Genomic DNA, 17,305 nt, shown 5'->3' with positions numbered 1-17,305 from the left:
CAGTACTTAATTTAATGCGGTTGACATTGCTTTAAGTGTTTGAAAGGTTGGCGCTGGTTTAGATATTGAGGCGGTGCAAAACCTCAATACCCCTTCAGCTAAAGAGGTGCCCAGTAAAAAAGGTTTGGGTACATTCAGCAGCCATGCATTGAGATAAAGTGAAAGTATTACGCTTGTGTCCAGAGACAGTTGCTAGTGAAAATCCTTAAAAAAAGTATATGTTCTCCATTTCCATTACAATGACTTTCTGAAAATTTTTGGTTTATTATTTATTTAGGGTGATAAATAACCCTAATTGCCCCCTGATGGTGGTCAGAGGGCCCGGTGGTGCCTGTATACAGCAGATTCGCTTTTGGTAGTGAGCCACAGGGCAGCTGTGGCTACAAGTAACTTGCCACCATCTTTGTGTGAGTGAATGCTGTGTAAAGTGCTTTGGTCAAGTCTCCCCACTTAAAAAAAAGTGAAAAATACATCAAGGTCACTATTATGTTTTGGTATATCAAAAACAATCTTAATGAAAACATTGAGAAAGGCATCTTCGTCAATGTCTCAAGGTGGATAGGCATCTTTTTTGGGAGCTAAAATGAAAAATATGGGATTACCACCCAAAAAAAAAAAAATAAATGAGAGGGAAGAAGGTAAATAAAGACCAAAAATGAGAAAGTGAGAGAGGAGGGCAGCAGCGTCTCCAATTCCCCGGGTAAAAACACACCTGACATGCCCATACAAACCTTTGGGTAAACAGATACACAGGCTTGTCTAGGTGTGAGTGTTTGAGCGCGACACCAGCAAAGAAGAAAGTGAACCTGAATGTGTTTCTACATGTTGAATAAAATAAAATACCGCGACTTTTGAGGCTGCATTCTTCTGCACCTCTATGCTGGTGGTAATGACTGATGGCTTTAAAGCATCTGTAGTATAGGGACATCATAAATGTGTGTGTGACCAGGGTTAAATTTCAAACAGCAAACAGGTCAATTTTCCAAACATGTCAGCACAGGGAGACACACCGATCTGCCCTAAGACACAGAAACGAGATTCAGGGCAACACCTCTATCTGTTATCAGTAGTGTTTAAGTTCTTTCGTGGCTAGTATGTATATCTCATACAGAGGTTACTGCAAACATTCAGACCCTTTAGGGCAGAATGTTAGATAAGCATGATAGATGGCAGGAAACTCTGATGCAGCATGTTACAGGAAGTTACACAACATCCAGAAACAAGGCTGATTGCATTCACTCATGCAATTACCCATAACATGGGGAGGACTGTTAAGCATCAGTGCAGAATGACATATTTTTTACAAGGGGGTCAATTTGACACAACCATGAACCATGAATGAGTAACTGCACATTCATCAACTAAAGTAGCATATTTCAATAAGAAGAGATCAAAGGTCCAGGAGGAAAAGTCAGTCATCACTTACATCCCATACATTCCTAAACTTCCTGGAAGGATCCCCCAGGTGTTACCAGGCCAGAGGGGATACTTAGTCCCAATAATGAGCTTTGGGTCTGCTTTACTGTCTCCGCCCTCCTGGATGCCTATCACTGTAATTTTACTGACATTACCAGCATCCCTTCCCCAAGCACCCCTGATTAGAAGGAGTTTGGTAACCGTGTGGAGGAGGCTCATACACCATGTCTTTAATTTACCATAGCTATTTAACTGACTCTGATATTCAAAATTGGTTGAAGGGCCAAAACATTTTAGTGTGTAAGCAGGGCCCGATGTTAACCATTGCCCGATCGCCCTGGGCAAGTAGTTTTTATTATCGGGAGAGTACAAATTTCATTGCATTTGCCCGCCGGGCAATATTTATCACTCAAAATTACTTTAAAATCACAGAGATTCGCTTAAAAAAGGACCCACAAGCGTTGCCGGCGCCATTTTTGTTGTTTTCTACACATTCTCGGGTGATTTCAAAAAGCCGCGAGATGGCGTGATTTTTGTCCCGGAATCAGACACATTTTTTTTCGAATTGGCAGGCTAAAAAACAACAAGGCAAAAAAATATATGCACAGTAAAACACCCACCACCTATTTTTCCCTCCACCCATTTCACCCACCACCCAGATAACCCTAGATTAAAAATGATCAGTCAGGGATTAGGAAAATTGGCAAAATTGTATGCCATGCGCACAGTGTAAATATGGCTATCATACGGCAGTTTTCTGTACAGTGATGCAGGTCATACATTAAAAAAGTTCATCAAATTTTTTTCTCTTAGAGGTGCATTTAAATGTTATGGAGCTAAACATATTAAATTGGTGACCTGTTATGTTATTATTATTGTCTTGTTGCTGCATTTATTTTGTCAGGGAAAACTAATCCTGAGTCAGTTAAAAGTCAGGGAATTCTGAAATGATGTAAGGCTGTGGAAACCCTGTATAAAATAACTATGTATAATGATTCTCTAGAAAAATCACAATATATTAATAGTATCGTCTTGTATAAACATACCGTGACTCTAAAATAAGTTATTCATTTGTGACATTGATTTCTGTCTTGTGATTTATCTTAAGTTTTTAACCTGTCAAGTTTTTTTTTAGATCCTTAACATTACAATTAATATTTTCCAAGCACACAACAATATAAAGCAAAGTTTAGTTTGAAAAGAATGTGCAGGAAGGATTGAAAAGCATGTTAACACGGTAATGTAGGCTTGAGTTCATTATCTGACGCATGCATATACACACCAGGAACCTGTAAACTTAAAAAATACTGAATTACAAAAAACATAAAAAAACATGTTTCATTGATATATATATATATATATATATATATATATATATATATATATATATATATATATATATATATATATATATATATATACAAAAATGAATATTAGGAACTATATTTATCTAACATTATACTGGGCAAGTAAAAATGGTTTCTGAGCAAATGAAATGTGAAAGTAAAAATCCTTAACGTCAACCCCTTGTGTAAGGATACAATTAGAGAGTTTAAAAAGATTTAATGTTTGAAAATGTTTAATATTTTCTACCAATCCACTCCTTTTTGCTCTTAGATGTCAACACGTAACAGATAAACTAGCTCCCTGTTTAGCACCAACCGGCTGCAAACATTTAGTGTGTTATATTTTCACTGTTTGCTATAAAACATGATTGATTTACCAGTTTGTTTCACCGCTAGAATTTTGCTGCCCTTTAAATTAAAGTCACCTCCCAGGTAGGATGATTAAATGAATAATGATTCTTTTTTATTATGAAACTTAAAGGAGAAAAATATTTGATTAATCAGATTAAGTAGGAAAAATCTGAGATTTGATTTTGAAGCCATACTGCACACCCCTAGAGCAGTCTATGGCTCCAGAATAGGTGTGAACTGATAAAGTAAAGCCCTTATTTCAGCAAACAAAGCACTGAAAACCTTTACGTATCTCCATAAGCACATTCTGAAAGTATTTATACTGATTTGCTACAATACAGAAGAGCTTTGCTTTAAAGGCACCTTAAAATTAACGCCACAAAATAATGTAAATGATGGCCCATGTCATTCTAAAAATGTCAGTGGTAATATAGGACACAACTTTTACCAAAGGTGAAATAAACAATATGCACTTTAAAGAACATCTTTTTGTTTGTTCTTTTATTCCCAAACTGAAAGGTTTTGCATCATATTTTAATACAGATACACAAACACAGCTTTCAAACGATGCTTTGATTTAGGAAGGGGAGAAAAAAACTAACCAACCCAGCTATATAAAGGAAAGTAACTGCCACATTTGGCAAAAACTCGATTATCAGATTTCTCCTTCAGGACTTTTTGGAAAACAGTACACATCTGGTTCCATCAGTTGTGGCAATTCTTCACGTTTCTGAAGCGCCAAAGCAGCCGAGACCATCCCACTGCCAACACCATGGCTGGATGTTGGAATGTGTTCACACTGACGCAATAAGTTTGTTTAAAACCAGATTCAACAGAATTACTAGCTTTCAAAAGAGTTCTGCTGTGCTCTCACTAGTTTACTGAACCATTTTACCGAAATCCAGGGGCAGCTGGTGGAGCTTTCTCCAGGGGGAGGCAATAAATTCAAAATAGACATATAAAACATTGTTTCATAAAAAAAAATAATGTACCAGTTTAATAAAGGAGAAGCTATTAGTAAGCTTTAAATTTTTTAATATATAAAAACTATATTTTCTGTTTATTTAAGAACAACTATGCAAATTAACAAACATCCAGGAAAAATACACAACATTATATTATATTCCACGTGAATCCCAGATTGTTCATGCTTGTCAGCCTTTTCTAAAAAAGTGCTTTAAATCAGTCCTACCTGTCTTTATCCATGCTGGACCAGTCCTGACGTTTGAAAAAGGATGCAGGGAAAACAGAGCACAGTGTGAGCCTCGCTACATGCAGTTAGTCAAGCCTTGTAGTTAAACCAGGTCTTGGAAAAGGACTTTTCTTGCTCCATTTCTCTCTCTCTCTCCATTGTGTCACAACCTCAACCTGTTAATCACCCACAAATCATGTCCGCTGTGGCGGGAGGTGGTTAGCAAATACGCCTCCTGTCACTCTCCTATACTTTTGTATTGCAGAGGAGCTACTGCTCATATACGCCTTTTAACTACCGTAAATTCCGGACTATAAGCCGCTATTTTTTTCCCTCTGTTTGAACACTGCGGCCTATAATACAGTGCGCCAAATACATGTTTTTTTTTCACGGCGCGAAAAACAGACCAATAAAATTTATGAGTATTTACAGAGGCCAGTGGGTTCTCAATGCGTGGAGCCGTGTGAAAACATCCAGCATCACCGGCGGGTTTCTGAAGGCTGGGCTGCTGCGGGATGAAGAGGCCTGCGAGTGCTCAAGTGAGAGCGACAAGGATGAGACTGAAGTCAGTGACAGCATCCTGGAGCTGTTCCATTTCAGACACCGAGTGTTGGGATCTGAAGGTCTGTCCACCTTCCTCCAGCAGAAGGCGCCTCTAGGTCTCCTGGAACTGAGCTGACGACCACACCTGCGATCCATCAGTCATCAGGAGACCAGCTTATAAGCAGCAGCAGGACTTCTCTCCAGCGCCAGAGTGTTAAGCCAGTTATGGTTAGCAAAGCCTGAGCCAACCAGCCTGTCTGATTCTCTGACTCCCAGAACTTGAAACTTGGATCCGATCAGTTTTTGTCCTCTCTGCCTCCTAGGAAGAAACCTGACTGAACCCTGGAACTCTGGAAGAGTTTCATCTGCTGAAATCCGCCTGCCGGCTCTCAGAAGCTCACCAGCTGAATCTAACTGTCTGAACCTGCCTGCCCGCCCTCAAGAAGAGGATCGGAAGAAAGAGTCTGGATCTGAACATTGTTAAGTCTGAAGTCAAGCCCTGCCGCTGCTTAGCCCTCTGCCAACTTCAAGCCTCTGGACCCAACTCAGTTCCCTCCCTCAGCTGCTACTCTGAAACACGTCACAGGTACAAACCTGCACAATTCCTCTGACAAAGATCTTCAGCATCCTGGCTAACCTAACTGTCCTTCTCTACAGAGAACCCTGTGTGACCAGTCCCGGATCTGTTTATCTGATTAATTCATATAACTTGTGTTTGTCTTCAATAAACAGTCAAACTTTTAACCTGCCACCGTTGTGTTCTGCATGTGGGTTAGAACCCTGAACCCAATCATGACACTGAGGAAGAGGACTTTGAGGGTTTTAGTGCGCAGGAGGAAGAAGAAAGTGATTAATGACTTTTCCTGGTCGGCTGCAATGTTCTGTGCATTGTTCAATTAAAAGTACCGGTATATGCAGCGTTATTTGCGTGTTACCGACACATACGTATATTTAAATGTGTTACAGGTAGTTTGAAAAAAAAGCATTCATAATATGTACCGTATTTGTTTGTTTTATCATACGGATTAAATCAAACATATTTAAAAAAATGCTCACGTGTAATATCTTTATTTGTAAATATCCCATACAACGTGGGAAACCTGCGGCTTAAAATCCGGTGCGGCTTATAAAAGTACAAAATTGATTTTCTTTCTAAAATTAGAGCTTGCGGCTTGAAATCAGGTGCGCTCTATAGTCCGGAATTTACGGGCAAACATTTTTGCACCCTAGGGTGGAAATACGTCACCAATCCGACGATAACATTGAATGACGCTTTACTAGTCATTGAAAATTAAATATTTATCTTGCACATCTAAAAATATATATATAAATATATTTGGAAATATTTTACATTTTGATTTAAAATGAAATAAAAAAATGTATTTATTTATTATTATTATTTTTTTTTTTTTTTGTATGTCTTAATCAGGGTCATTGGGTGGGTGGGGCGTCGCCCTGGCGCCCTCTGTTGGCCAGCCGTAGCTGCCTTTGGAAAATTGAGATGTTGCTCAGATAAGCTTTAGAAATTATTTTTTAACCATTTACAGAATGTCAGTGATTTGCTTTTCATTTTTAAATTTCCTCAGATAAGGGAACCGTTTCTTCTTTTTTTTAGATATAGTTCTGTCTAGTGAATTTAAATAAAAAAGCATGCAGCTCTGTAAAGGTCTCATGCCCAATTAACAAAATTATCATTCTTTTTTCTTGAAATAGGATTTTTGTGGTATACAAAATAGGGATGTCAAAAAAGCTAAAAAAAAAAAGGAACAAACTAGATTCTTTTTTTTTTTCATGCTTCAAAGGTGAGGGAATGTTTCCACATTATGACATGTTTTTGGAAAGGCTGTCTCATAGTTTGTAGTGGTTCCCTCTAACTAAAACAAACACTTCAGAGCAGAAATGTGCTGACTGCTTGCTAGGTTTGATTGAACTGCACTGAATTGCCTTTATTGTCATTATAGGAAGCACAACAAAACATGTTCCAGAACAACCCCTCCAAGAGACTCAGTACAATAGAATACATGGGGGACAGGTGCCTGAGGCTGCAGTCAGTGAAGACGCTGCCCTTGAGTTAGGAGATAGTAAACTGCAAGCATAGGGGGAGGATGAGGATAAAAATGTAATCTCACACCGCATCCTTGACAATGTACAATGTAAGATAATAAAAAAAAATTCTGCATAAAGCACATGAAGCACATAGAAGCGAGCGAAGGCGGTGAGTAGATGGCAGCTTTATCTCTAGCTATTGAAGAAATTGCTTTTATCCAGCGTATCCACGCAATAAATATATGTACGTTAAACTGCAAGTAGTGTGATAAATTGGTATGCTTATATTTTAGGTCAATATTAGAGTTTTTTTTTTACTGTATTGCAATTTGCTAATACATGCATATGTTTGCCTTTCATTAGTGCATTCAACAGCCATGCAATGAGCTCACGTTTTTTTCACCTTAATATTGGAATGTGCAACATTTATCTGTTTTTATTGTGTCTCTTTATCATGTAAATGGAGAAGGCAGCACATATTGAGATTTGCTTAGACGGATGTCAAAAAGGTGCAGAAGAGCCGAGTATTTTCATGCCTGTTGCTGCATGCCTAATCATAACATGATCATACCTTAAAATGTATGGAAATAAATAAATGAAATACATCACTCTGCATTTAACTTTATTTGAATAATGATTTTCTTAATCAAATAAATGGACTACTTGATTTTCTACTGAGTTTTTTTTTTTCTTTTTTGGGATTTTTTTTCTGTAAATGTAACACAAACTAATTCAAATCATTGACATTCAGAAATTTCAGTGGCATTTCAGAGAAGCACCAAATACGGTGAGAAGCAGCTGCACTTTTCATGGCAACACTGTAAGAACAGGAAGCTTCCTTCCTCCAAAAGTCACTTAGACAAACTTCTAGGAAATGTAAATGATGGAAATCCAAATGAATCGGCTCCAGCTGAATGTGAAGGTAAAGCCGGATGGGGAAATAATTAGGGCTGCAACTAACGATTAGTTTAAAAATCGATGAATCGGACGATTATTTTTTCGATTAATCGATGAATCGGACAAAAAATATTTTTTATATTAACCTCTTTATTGCAAAATTAACATTATAGACAGAACAAACAAGCACACAAGTACAGGTTGCTCATTAACTGTACTGGTGCAATATGAAAAATAAATGTTTGTGTTAAAACTACGCAAACTTACATGAGAAATGTAGATGTACATCCACAAAATATAGGGTACTTTGTTTCATAAAGCGCAAAAAAAGACATTTTTGTTTTTAAAAGCCTCTAAGGGGTTCAAACAATAGGCCCCCCCATTTCAACAAATGAGTTTTTTTTAGACTAGAAGAGTTCTGCCTTTTAAGACAGGAAAGTACAGCAGTTAAAGTTGCTACTTGAGAAAATACTGAACCATAGAGATAAAAATAGCCCTGTGATTCAAATTATAAATTGTATTTGGAATAAAAATGAGAGAACTAGGGGTGCTAAAAAACACATCCTCCAAAGAGATATTTACATGGGAATGTGGCATATAATTAATTGACATATTACTGATCTTGCTGGATTTTATTCTGCTTTACTTCTATAAATTGCAGGATCATCTTTACTTTATCTTTGCCAGAAGATTTAAACTTTAAAAGTCTTGCCCTCATAATTTGCAAGTTAATTTATTTATAAAGTAAATGTAAACGCTGCTTAAGCTAATTCAAATGAAATTAAAAGTAAAATAAGTAGCCAACCTTATCACTGTATGTAACCTACTAACAAGGTAAGGAAAGCATCAGATGAGCTACCTGAGAAACTAACGTAACGTTTCCCCACTTTAAAACCAAACAAACATGGTGGTTCCGTGCCATGTTAATTTCTTTTGAAAAAAGTTGCATGTTATCACTTTTTTCGCTTTACAAAGCGCAGGCTATTTTAATTATTGTGATAAATTTGCGCCGTCAATCCCGGTGCATGCGCGCTTCATTTGCAGTCTGGACGCTGAGGCTCTGACTGAGAGGGACTCCTGCGGGAAAACGCGGTTGGGGTGGGGGAGGCGCCCCACGGCAGAGTAGGAATGATACATGCTTTCACGTAAGAGTCTCCAAAAGCCGCCAGTGACACCGAAAAAAGTCGCCAGATTTGTCGCTAGTCGCTTTTTTGAAAAATAGTCGCTGGAGGGGTCTGAAAAGTCGCGGAGTTGGCAACACTGCACCTGCGGCGCTGACTCGCTCTGCCGTATTTTTTTTTCTTCCTCTTTCAGTCAAGAGGCAGTGATGACGAAGTACACTTCGCTGCAGCAAACAGAAAGGGGCGGGGACGGACCACTGTCAGTCTCATACCTTATATGGAAATGGGACCATTTCATTCCGGAACTGACGGGGGCGCTAGAGACACTATTTTCTGTACCGACCGTTTCATAATAATTATAATAATAATAACGTATTTTATTTGACAACGCCTTTCAAAACACCCAAGAACACTTTCAACATTAAAAATACTAATTAAACAGTAAAGAAAAGGCTACAAAACGTGATAAGTCACGTGGCATGTCTGTCACGTGGTATGTCCCTTTTTTATTTTGAAATCTTTATTTAAAATTATCTTAGTAACAAACAATCTAAAATAAGCAACAATAAGGAATCATTATGGAGATGTATTTATCTATCCTTACACCCTATATATCTCTAACAAAAGTCATAAAAAATAAAATAAAATCAATATTTTGGAGACAAATGTACATTACATTAAGAGCACATTTATCCATCCATTAATTTTTATGAATTATCCTCAAGTGGGGTCATGAAGGCTGCTGACCCTGGACAGATCCCCAGTCCATCGCTGATTAAGAAAACAGATATACAGGTGCTGGTCATAAAATTAGAATATCATGAAAAAGTAGATTGATTTCAGTAATTCCATTTAAAAAGTGAAACTTGTATATTATATTCATACATTACATACAAACTCATATATTTCAGATGTTTATTTTGTTTAATTTTGATGATTACAAATGACAACAAATGAAAATCTCAAATTCATCATATCAGAAAATTAGAATATTGTGAAAAGGTTCAAAATTGATGGCCCCTGGTGCCACACTCTAATCAGCTAATTAACTCAAACCACCTGCAAAAGCCTTTAAATGGTCTTTCAGTCTAGTTCTATAGGCTACACAATCATGGGGAAGACTGCTGACTTGACAGTTGTCCAAAAGACGACCATCGACACCTTGCACAAGGAGGGCAAGACACAAAAGGTCATCGCTAAAGAGGCTGGCTGTTCACAGAGCTCAGTGTCCAAGCACATTAATAGAGAGGCGAAGGGAAGGAAAAGATGTGGTCGAAAAAAGTGTACAAGCAAGAGAGATAACCGCACCCTGGAGAGGATTGTGAAACAAAACCCATTCAAAAATGTGGGGGAGATTCACAAAGAGTGGACTGCAGCTGGAGTGAGTGCTTCAAGAACCACCACACACAGACGTATGAAAGACATGGGTTTCTGCTGTCGCATTCCTTGTGTCAAGCCACTCTTGAACCACAGACAGCGTCAGAAGCGTCTTGCCTGGGCTAAAGAGAAACAGGACTGGACTGCTGGTGAGTGGTCCAAAGTCATGTTCTCTGATGAAAGTAAATTTTGCATTTCCTTTGGAAATCAAGGTCCCAGAGTCTGGAGGAAAAGAAGAGAGGCACTTCATCCACGTTGCTTGAAGTCCAGTGTAAAGTTTCCACAGTCAGTGATGGTTTGGGGTGCCATGTCATCTGCTGGTGTTGGTCCATTGTGTTTTCTGAGGTCCAGGGTCAACGCAGCCACATACCAGGAAGTTTTAGAGCACTTCATGCTTCCTGCAGCTGACCAACTTTTTGGAGATGCAGATTTCATTTTCCAACAGGACTTGGCACCTGCACACAGTGCCAAAGCTACCAGTACCTGGTTGAAGGACCATGGTATCCCTGTTCTTAATTGGCCAGCAAACTCTCCTGACCTTAACCCCATAGAAAATCTATGGGGTATTGTGAAGAAGAAGATGCAATACACCAGACCCAACAATTCAGAAGAGCTAAAAGCCACTATTAGAGCAACCTGGGCTATCATAACACCTGAGCAGTGCCACAGACTGATCGACTCCATGCCACGCCGCATTGCTGCAGTAATACAGGCCAAAGGAGGCCCAACTAAATACTGAGTGCTGTACATGCTCATACTTTTCATGTTCATACTTTTCAGTTGGCCAACATTTCTATAAATCCTTTGTTTTTATTGGTCTTCAGTAATATTCTAATTTTCTGATATGATGAATTTGAGATTTTCATTTGTTGTCATTTGTAATCATCAAAATTAAACAAAATAAACATCTGAAATATATGAGTTTGTATGTAATGTATGAATATAATATACAAGTTTCACTTTTTAAATGGAATTACTGAAATCAACTTTTTCATGATATTCTAATTTTATGACCAGCACCTGTAAACAAATACATGCTGGTGCTGAAGTTCAAATAATGTATTTTGATGTTGTGAACGGTACTCTTAAAATAAATAAGTTAAAATCTAAAATATAATAGCCTTTGGCTTATTTAATAAGAACTAGATGGAAAAGAGGTTTGGTCTGTAAAACATTTAGTCGACAATTTTGGCCAACTTAGTACGTCCATTCACGGTGCACTTTTGTTGTTTATTTGCCAAATATTTTTTCTTATTATTCTCATTGTGAATATAATTTACAAACAAACCAAAGGACTTTTGAACTTTTAACAAGTGCCATTCGGTAACTAGAATATACTTGGTTGCAGGTGACCTGGCTCAATTATTATCTCCTATAAGGACTCCAGCTCAACTAGTAAACTGACTGGTGTCCCACTATTCCATTTAGAAATACCATATTAATTTTATCAATTGCAATAAATTCATGAACTGCACTCCAAAAACATGAATATCCAATTGTAGCAAAACCCAAAGTGATTAATTAAAACCTTAAATGTAGCCTCAACCTGGAAAGACTCGCACAGAAAGTAGGTTTTAGAAAGTTCATTTGACAATAATCTTCAACTTTCTGATCCCGGCAGTAGACACTGTACTGGTAACCACCAGAGAGAATGATATTTTTTCTACATGAAAACCTTTTTGAATAAAGTCTGTCTTCATCTCACCTGCTCAGCCAATCACCTGCTCAGGTGCCTCCCTCCCAGCCTAACGGCGCCGGTCTCAAGTCCTTCACCCTTCATAAAGTCCAGCTTGATGTGTGCAACTGCTCCTCACCTGAGCTTCCATCACCTCCACCCTGATTACACCTTCGCTTTGCTCGTTTAATCTTATGTTTGTATCTGAACAATATGTTTCTGCAACTTATTTTTTATTACATAAAACAAGTTGATTCTAACTGTTAAAACATAAACAACTTGTCTGTATGTCAGGTTTGTAAAGAAAATTTGTATTGATTCCAGTCATTGTTCAAAAATGTATAGGAAACATTGTATATTGCAAGTTATTAGCTTTGCTTGCATTTAAAATTTTCCAATTGTTAAACAACGCTGTTACAATATATTTACAACTACTTTATTGGTTCTACTGTCTCTCCAACAAATTACAGCCACAATGTAACTTTGTGGAAACAACACCATTTCTATGAAAACTAAATGATGTAAATCAACTGAGCTACAACAAAAGGAACTTTCAAAAATGTAAATAATATTGAAAGAACACATTATGAAAAAGGAGGACTGCACAAGTCAAAAGGTAAATATTCTTTATCAGAAACGATTTCAAATGGCATGTCACAAAAAAAACTAACAATATGTGACAAATTGTGGAAAGCGACTTATATTTTCTTTGAATTCAATGTTGGCACTCAGGGCAAAGTCCAGGTATGCCATCACAGTAGTAACGAGGGTACTCTCCTCTCCTCCGCATCTGAAAATAAAAAAATAAAAAAACAAACAAAATAAAAAACAGGTGCATTGCAAGACTGTAATACAGGAAGAATGGATGATACATATGATTATGAATGAATCTTACCTGTAAGATTGGCGGTATCCTTTCTACCTGCATGGTGAAGAGCATTAAACAATAATTAATACTTTATATCTCTCAGTATCTTATCCTTTCATCTCTAATGATATAAAAAAAAGTTGTCCAAATAATGAATTTTAATAAAAAAAAAAAAAAAAAAAAAAAATCATTTAGGGTTTTAGTCTCATTTGCACATAAAGATACACAAATCAAAATTACTAGTTATGTGTAAATTTAAAAATGAACCTTGATTTGTGCCTCGGCTCCTTTGGCATAGGTGTGGTCATCAGCACACAGAGTCTGTAAAAATACAGATATGTTCTAAGTGAAAGATGAATGCAAATCTAAATAACATCAAAACTGCTTCAACCCTTTTAATTCTTCTATACTGATTTTCTTTCAGACTTAAAAAAATAAGCATAGAACAAAAGTACACTGTGAATGGACATAATACAAATTCTATGACTTAAAACAACAAAGTGATGAATTTTAGCTACAGCTTACCTCACATTTTGCCCTCTCATTAACTTTTTTCCGCTTTCTCTCCTTTTGTAGTTCTTCTCTGGACCTTTTAAAAAGGACAAATTGAAGGTTTTCTTAAAAAACTGAATCTAGAAAAGCGTATTAATTTACTATGTGAAAAAAATTTTAAGAAGGTAAAATTACCTTTTGTTGATTTTGTGGGTTTTGCATTATGGATCGTGTGCCGAACACCAGTGCAAAATCTTTTAAACTTCTTTCTTTCTTCTTCCTTTCCTCTTAACCCCGCGTCTTTAAGGCATTTATACTAGTGATTATGAAAATAGCGCCCCCTTCATTTCCGGAATGCAATAGTCCCATTTCCAAATAAGGTATGGGACTGACGGAAAGGTCCGTCCCCGCCCCTTTCTGTTTGCTGCAGCGAGGTCCTTCTCGTGATGACGGCGCAGCGGATGACGCAATAATCGCGCGACACAACTAATCGATGATGAAATTCGTTGCCAACGCTTTTAAAAGTCGATTTTTATCGATTTTATCGATTCGTTGTTGCAGCCCTAGAAATAATACAACCCCAATGACTATAAACAGTGACAGGACTGACAGACAGCTAACAAACACCACCATAAAAACAGGATCCTGACGTATATATGAATAAAGGGACCAAAAGTAATCCCTGGAAATCTTTTGCCGTGCAACACTAAGGTTTAGATCCCTTCCTCTAGATCCTGGAAGAGGGCTAACAGACAGAACCCTGCACCTAAATGGAGGAGCTTGGGCAGCGATACAGAAAATACAAACCTTCCTTCAACCTGAGTACCAAGGAGAAAAAAGGAGCAGACTGTGGTCACAAAAAATAAAAGGTGTGAACCATACAAAAAAAACTGAAATCCCATCAGATAAGAAGTTTGCTTTGCTTCCACAAGTCACCAAACACCAAAGTGAGGTATGAAGATGCATTGCGCACTAAATGGTTTCCTCTTTACAGCCTTAGAAAGAGCCAAGCCACAAACTGTTACGGTGTGTTTGTGTGTGTAGGAGGTGGAGCTATAAACAACGCTTTTTGCTTTTTTTTAACAAGAAAACAAAACGAACATAGGGTTTTGTCCCTTACATGGTGTCTGCACTGGAAAAAGCGATCTTGAAATAAGTAAAATTTTTGTAAATTAAGTGTATTTACCCTTAATTTGAGTAGGTAAATGAGATAGTTTGCCCATGAAATGAGTATTGCTGCTCTTAAAATAAGATAATTAGATAATATGTTCTTCAAATAAGACCATGCAATTGTGTTTTCTTATTTTAAATGTAAATTGTCTCCTTCCTTTGGCAAAATGTCTTTTACCTTCTCAATCCAAGAACAAATGCACTTATTTTAAGAAAAAATGACTTATCTAGATATTGATTTTTTTTCCAGTGTGATATCTTATATTGCTGATCATGGATCAACATTCAACAGTGAAAAACTTCATCAAGCACCCAGGAGAGAAACAATACAGAAATCCTACAGGGAGTTTTATTTATTTGCCAAACAAAGTTCAGGGTAGTTTACACCACCAGACTTTACACCAGAATTTACAGAAAGTCTGCTGTGAAGATGAGAGATTAAGCAGAGGGTTTGGGCTCAAAAAAATCAGAGCATTTCATGCAAAATCTGCAAACTTTACAGAAAAATACAGTATTTTCTTTCTTTTTTTTTGGGTGTCTTTAAAACAAGATGGATTCTGTTTTACTAAGTCTGGAGAACACACAATGTATATTATGGTAGCAGATCATGAATCAGTGTCATTCTTGAAAAACTATTGGAAAATAGATACATAAAAAAACTGAAAACCAAAACAGCCATTAGCCAAATGTAAAAATCAAAATTAGCTGGTTTTTTTTACATATTCTTCACATCATTTCCCCTCAATGTCTCTGAAAACATCTATTATTTTGTGAATCTGACACCAGCAGCTTCCCCTGCGCACAGTGGAGAGAACCCATAACTGATAAGGCACACTGGATGACCACTGAAGCCGTCTGACAGGGAGATTAACAAATAATGCTACGTTCAGACTGCACACAGAAGGAGCAACAGAAGCAGCCAGTTTACATGCATCAATGACGGGCCTCAAGGTGCAACAAAAGGTCCTGCTTTGAGCAGCAGGAGCAGCACGTAACGAGCTTCTGAGCATCTGACGTGCTTCAGAAGCAGCAGCTGCTGGAGTTATAAAAATTGAACTTCAACCAATCAGAGAGAAGCTCCTCTGCAAGACGTTGCTCTGCTTTCAGATGGGAGGGAAAGACAGAAAAAACCTGGGAGTTCTTCAACAATGGAAGAGAAATTGATCATCGCTGTTTGCTCTTATTTGGTTATTTTTGACTAATCATGTTATCAGTATGGAGACAGGAGCAGAAAGGACCTTTCCTGGAGGAGAATTAGCGAGGAAATCGGGCTCTCTGGTAAGTTATCAAAGCTTTAACAATGGTAAACATAAACTGTCAATCTGCTTCTAATTTCATGTTGCTCAATAAATTTGTTTATTCAGAGGATGTAGGCAGGAAGAGGTGGAAGGATAGGAGCTCCGCCCAACGTGCATCACACCCACTTTTCGACCGCGCAGCCAGAGCAGCAATGATGCTTCTGCCGCGCGTAAGAAATAAACTTGTACAAGCATCAAAAATGAAGCAGGGCGTGCGTTTTTGCTGCTCCTGCTGCATGTGGGGTGAACGTAGCATAAATGACCCAGAAAGATGCTTCCACATCACTGAATTTGCATTGGGTGAAACGAAACGAGGAATGGACCACCCAACACAGATCCCAACATCTGACTCAAACTGAAAGCAGTGTGGCTGAGGGGCTGGCGCCATAAAGAATCAAAATCATTCAAATCCATCTTACATCAGTCACAGAGCAGTGGGGCGCAGTTAAAGAGACCATGTGGGTCAACAAAGTATTCAGCCTGGAGAAAGTTTGGCCAGATGAAGCATCAAGTTCCTGAACCCATTTCAACTTCTTTTCTCTCTAACGCCATTTCTGCAGGTGGAGCCACAGTTATTCTGTAAGCCAGCTCCCCCAGATCCAGCACACCTCTCCCCACTTAGCACAGACTCCCTTCCCCTGGATTTCACTGCTTAACTATTGAGCTATAACATTGATGAAAAATAACAAATTGGAGGCCCACCTAAAACTTCCTCTCCAAAGTGAATATGACTAATTTCAACATTTAAACGCCTCTATAAGAGGGTAACCCCAGAACCATTACAGCTCCTATAAAGAAGTTCAATGAAATCTGTATGAAAGCAGAGAGGAAGAACAGCAGTGCTGGTTTTTCCAACGTTAGAGCAGCATTAGACCGTAGGTCATAAAATAGAGGAGAGCTATAGTTTTATTTGAAGCTCTGATGTTTCAGGTGGTAACTTTATATCAGAGACCACAAAAATCACATGTGAGGTTCCCCACTGATAGGTCTTGCCCCCACAATTCAATATCTACGTGCCCCCCGAGCTCATATCATTCAAAGAAAGGAACCAGAGCTTTTGCAGATCTACAGGTGACTTTATATCCAGTTAAGCACTGGAAAGAAGGATATTTATGCATGAATGTGCACAAGTTTTTCTGCAGCTAAAAAAAAAAAGAAAACGAAGTAATTCAATTTTTGGTCAAAAAAGAGGCGATCAAAAGTTAGCTCAAAGCTTCACTTACTTTAACAAGAAACCACTGATCAGACTCAATAGATGTAGTAATGGCTTCACCCCTAAACCTTCAGGGTCACAAAGACGGTAACAGTCAGTCTTTTATCACGACTAATGTCTTAGCAGGATCTGTAAAAACTCCTTCACTTGTTCATTTCTAGTTAAAAGAATAACAGGAATGGCAAAAAAAAAACAACATAGGCAGACCAAAAGAATGATTTAAAACTAGTGTTGCACCGATACCGATACCAGTATCGGACGGGGCCCCGATACTGCCCTAAAATGGTGGTATCGGTATCG

The 17,305-nt window shown here is 37.9% G+C and overlaps 1 protein-coding gene and 1 long non-coding RNA gene across 4 annotated transcripts in view; both read right to left on the bottom strand.

The window, feature by feature from the left end:
* The window catches only part of dnmt3bb.1 (DNA (cytosine-5-)-methyltransferase 3 beta, duplicate b.1), an 82,398-nt gene that overhangs the window by 56,224 nt on the left and 8,869 nt on the right, over positions 1-17,305 (bottom strand). The window lies entirely within an intron of this gene.
* LOC119799446 lies at positions 13,113-13,766 on the bottom strand. The gene is made up of 3 exons (XR_005282850.1): positions 13,520-13,766; positions 13,358-13,421; positions 13,113-13,153 (listed from the first exon to the last, which is right to left on the bottom strand). It is a non-coding gene; the product is annotated as an uncharacterized LOC119799446 (long non-coding RNA).

The sequence above is a fragment of the Cyprinodon tularosa genome, unplaced genomic scaffold, assembly GCF_016077235.1.
Source record: "Cyprinodon tularosa strain WSP-4 unplaced genomic scaffold, ASM1607723v1 ctg66, whole genome shotgun sequence".
Classification (NCBI taxonomy): domain Eukaryota; kingdom Metazoa; phylum Chordata; class Actinopteri; order Cyprinodontiformes; family Cyprinodontidae; genus Cyprinodon; species Cyprinodon tularosa.
Note: the sequence above shows the minus strand (reverse complement) of the source record. Positions and strands in the feature narration are given on the sequence as shown.